This window comes from Pyxicephalus adspersus, chromosome 2 (assembly GCF_032062135.1).
Source record: "Pyxicephalus adspersus chromosome 2, UCB_Pads_2.0, whole genome shotgun sequence".
In the NCBI taxonomy this organism is placed as follows: domain Eukaryota; kingdom Metazoa; phylum Chordata; class Amphibia; order Anura; family Pyxicephalidae; genus Pyxicephalus; species Pyxicephalus adspersus.
In genome coordinates this window covers 21,062,274-21,067,410 of record NC_092859.1, presented here as the reverse complement: position 1 = coordinate 21,067,410, position 5,137 = coordinate 21,062,274, and the positions used below count along the sequence as shown (strand labels likewise).

At 33.2% G+C, this 5,137-nt stretch overlaps 1 pseudogene; it reads right to left on the bottom strand.

The window, feature by feature from the left end:
• Nucleotides 1–627, bottom strand: part of LOC140322358 (olfactory receptor 5J2-like) — a 4,771-nt pseudogene extending 4,144 nt beyond the window's left edge.
• Between the last annotated feature and the right edge of the window lie 4,510 nt (nt 628–5,137).

The window sequence follows — 5,137 nt, the reverse complement described above, 5'->3', positions numbered from 1 at the left end:
GGGATTGTCCTAACACTGAACACTCCAGGAAAAGCTATAAGCGTAAATTTTACCTTTATCACTAACCAGAATTATTTTCAAATGTTTTACTGTACAAAAAATTTGATAAAGTACATTTCCTAAATAAATCCTTTGTATGAACAAAATAAATTTAAATAAACAGTACATTCAAGTAATTATTTTATTATTTTATCATTGTATGTAAAATTTGTATGTTTTTCGACAAAAATGGAGAGTACCCTGTTTCTTAAAAACTGGATGTGATGGCAAAAAACTGGGGAATGCTTTAAAGTTGCATGTGGTGTTTAATCAAAAAGAACATTACTTAAATTTCAAAAAGACCCTTCTTTAGGAATTCAGTTTGGGTGGCCAGGAAAAGGAGGGCAGTGAGTGCGCAGCCTTCTTTTGCTGTACCAAACTAGGCCACATGCCTTTTAACTTTGGATGAAGTCCCTACTTTTGTCAGCTGACAAAAGTTTGGGTGATCCATTGAAAGCTAATACATGTGGGATAGAAATAGAAGATTAGAAATAGGAGGCATTTGGTTGTCTGATTTGGAGGCAACCTACAAACATACGGCGAAGCAGTTTGCTTTGCTGTTTGGATGTTGCTTCCAATATCCTCCATTGCTGTTTATTACCAATTTCAGTTCTGGGAAAGCTCCATACACTTTAAGGATTATCCAGGCTAAAGTCTCATTTGTATCTTACGAAGCAGACATATAGCTTCTGCAAAAGGCATCCATGTTCATTGAGACGACTTCGTATGAACTTTGTCACTGATTTTTGCTATAAGCAATTTGGTTTTAATGAATCAAACATATGTATGGTTTTAACTATTTATGTATTGTTGATAATGCAATAAAGTATATATTGTTTCTATTTTTTGTAAACTAAATAGTACATTTATCCAGAGCATGTGCTTCAAAAGTCCCGATTAATCTTGTTGCTTTTTTAAGTAACCATAAAAAAAAAAATTTTTCACTGCCTCTTTGACATCTTTATTTCTGAAACTATAGACTACAGGATTTAGCAAAGGAATGATGTACACATAGAGGATGGTAAGCACCTTTCCCTGTTTTAGTGAAACTGTTGCCTTCGGTCTAAAATAGAGATCAAACAGTAATATATAAAAAGAACTGATCATGCTTAGATTTGAAGCACAAGTAGAGAAAGCTTTGCGTTTTCCCTTTGTGGAATGAATTTTTAGAATAGTAGATATTATGTAGATGTATGAAATCAGTGTAAATATAAAGCATGTTGCCACAGAAAGAAGGCCACGATGAAGAATTGCATTTCTTATACTTGTTGTATCGCCTACTGCAACTTTTTCCAGTGCTTTATTGTCACAAAAGAAATGGTTGAGTTCATTAGATGCTTGATAAGTTGCCATAAAGGAGGTAGTGTTTGGAGCAATGGAGCCCAACATTCCACCCAGCCAAGTCCCTGCAGCTGCAGTTATACACATTTTACTATTCATAATCAGAGCATAATGTAAAGGTCTACAATTGGCCAAATAACGATCATAAGACATTACAGTCAGAAGAAAATATTCTGTGTTCCAAAAAGAAACAAAAAAGAAAAGCTGGGTGATACACCCTGGTAAAGAATTAGTTCCATTGTTGGTGACGAAGATTTGGATCAGCTTTGGAGATGTCACAGAAGTGTACACCATATCCAGAGAAGATAGGTTACATAGGAAAAAATACATTGGCGTGTTTAGTAAATTGGTAGAACATATGAGCAGGATAAGAACCAGGTTTTCCAAGATTTCCATAAAGAAAAAATAGGAAAAGAGGCACTCTGAATTCTGGAGAGTCTGAAAATCCAACAATAATAAATTGTACAGTGTGGTTTCCATATTGGAAGGCCATGATTGCAAAAATACATAAATTTTACAATATGGAGAATGTTCAAAGCAGCAGCTGCAAGTAAAACATTAGATCAACATATTTTAAACATATATTATCTAACTTGCTGAAAATTCAGCATTAGGGTGTACAAGAAAAGACCTTGGTATATACTTAGGTCATTGTCATGCTGTTTAGCCTTAAGGCCTCTTTCAGAATAGTGGTCTAAAACTGCAAGGTTAGCTACTCCTGGACACCCCTATATGAGCTAAGGAGCAGTTTTTAAAATCAAGCACAGTGTTTGATGAATGTTTTGTGGATTGCGGTTCACTGCACCACAAGAGTTCTTGTCCTCCAGCAACAACCACAATGCAACTGTATTTAGCCATAGATCGCTATTGTTAATGGATGCGAGTGGGTTCAAGGGTGACCCAGGAACTGTAAATCAAACCACCACAGCTTGAATGCAACCAAGTATAAACAATTATTCCAAACCACTCTTGGTTGGAAAAGTGGTTGAACCCCATGTATAAAATTAAAATACATGTTTTAAAAATTACTATCTTAATTTTTATGCTGCATGGCCTTTGAATTATGGCTTAAAATGGTCAATAGGGGAGCTTTAGTTTAAGCAAATCCATTATAAAAGGAGGGTCATAGAGCAACCATTTAACAGTGCATTGGATCTAAGGAAGAAATCCAAGGAAAGCATGGGAAAAGATGAAAAAACAAAAGAAGAGATTAAGGTAAAATAGGAAAATGTACTTTAGATCTGGGCTCTAGCTTTTTAGTTATTTTCTTTTTTCGGACTGCATAAATAAAATAATGGAGTTTTGTTTCATGCGGTAGTGTTTTTTGGATTTTATTGTAATGTATTCAGTTTATGGTAATATGACCTTATTGTGCCTTTTTAAGTGTGGGTTGCTCAAAATTGAGATTTAGTTGTAACTATCTGCCTATTGTCCTTTTGTCCTGCTGCTGCTCAACTTTACACAGCTGTATCCTCTACATTAGCTTAATTCTGGCAAGAAAATACAACCCTATGTTCTTTGGATCTTGTAAATTTGGGCCTTGCCTTTCTCATATATTTGTCCTGCTATTGCTGTCCAACTTTATACTGCCAATTTTCCAATAATGGGCCAATTTTCCATAATAAAAAGGTCTTGCTGTTGGCTGTTTTTTTGTTGTTCAGATTTGGTAATTGAGAGAAATACATTTTTACATAGTAAGAACAAACAGATAAAATGATACAAAAACAGCAGTAAAATTACAGTTGTTGAAACAGCAATAATATAATGAAATATAGTAATATGACAACATCATGTACAATTAGAATGAAAAAGCAGGTCAAAGATGTCCACTGTTCTCCAATTTTATACTACTGGACTGTATCATTTGTGATAACTTTAGTCTTGATAATAGAAATTGGGCAAAAACAGGACACTCTCCATTAGTGAGAACATGGACAGTCATAGTGAACTACAGGACAATTTGTATGTGTTGTTAAATTATATTCTATTGAAAAAAAATCATGCCTTATTCACAGTAACAAAAACTGGTTTGACTGTTAATCTCTGCTATTTACAGTTGATTTATTGTATCTTGCAATTTTTCCTTCATTTTTGTATCTGTCCATTTTTCTTGCTGGAATACTGCTGCTTTATTATGATAAGGAAGTTTATATGCTGCAGTGTGACTGGTGGAAGCCTAAATGTACAAAAAAAGTGGTTTTGTCTAGGACACATTTCCAGGTACTTTCACACATACCACATTAAATGATGCAAATTTAGTTATATTATTTACATATTTTTTTTAATACATGGCACTGTTGTGGCTTTTAAACATTTTCTTTATCATGTTGTAATAAAATTTTACCAATAATTAAATATATTTTAATTTAAAATTAATTCACAAGATACTAACACAAAAAAATGGTACATTGCAAAATTACATTTTTCTCATAAATCTAAATCTAATATTTATTCAAAAATAAAATACCTTATTGCTGTAATATATAAAAATAAATAATAATATACATAATTATTACAATCTCAATGAAATTTCAAACAGAAATCTTTTATCTTGACCCTGCTAGCTGTATTCATTACCAGTACTTCTTTATTATTTTATATATAAATTTAAATAAATGTATTTATTTATTTATTACCGAGTATTTCTTTGAAATCCTGCAGGATTCAATTAATGATCTTCATTGTGGATCTCACCAGACATGATTTTTTAAAATATGCCTATTAGAATATAGAGAAAAATTTATAAATGAGTAAATAAGACCCTGAAATTATGACTCCCTGCAAATCAAAACATTTCCACCATGAAAAAACACCTGTTACATTCACTACTTTAAAAAAATAGCCCATACTGTGTATTCATATTAGTTTTGTTTGCCTGTTCAAAATAGTTACCAGTTACTTGGTTTACAAGTATTAGCCCTTGTATGACCTGAAATCTTGGTGTCTAGGTTTCTAGGCCAAAGTTAGCAACTCCGGCATTTGTTGGTTAACTTGACAAAAATTCACTGACTAATTTATTTTCCTAAAATATATATTACATATTAAAAATAATACAAAATGCAAATATAATTCATAATACAAATGGTCCCCAGGTTACATAGGAGATAGGGACTGTGGGTTTGTTCTTAAGTTTAAACTTTAATGCAATTAGGACAAAAGTTTGTCTCAACATATTATTAGGCAGCATGGTGTCAATTACTGTATAAAATTCTCACTGTGAGTTAATCACAAACTAGGCAAAAAAAAAAAAACTTTATGGAGCCTAGACATTCATTAATTTCTGGAGAAGTGCTTTGATATGCAAAAAGAAACAACTGCAGAATTTGTCTTTGTCAATAAGGAGTTACAAGAGCTTGCAGAACAGCAAAAGAAGGGAACTGTCCCCTCCCCCCATCAGGCCCCTGATCTGCACACGAACGAGCAGGAAAGCCCTGTTCGTATCTAGGAGTTGTCCGTATGTTGGATGTCCCTAACTTGAGGACTACCTGTAGTGTAATGTGAATGCAAACTCTAGTAGAAGTGCACTTATTTCCCCCCTTTATGCTAATCTACCCTAACCCACCATCCACCTCAGGAACACATTTTTTAATTAAAAAAAGAAACAAATGATATATTCTTACAGTTACATGTGTCAGTTAATATGTGATATACCCTGTTTCCCCTATAATAAGGCACTGTCTTATATTTTTTGAAATGCCAAAATATGCCCTAGGTCTTATTTTCAGGGGGATGTCTTATTTTTCCATGAAGAAGACTA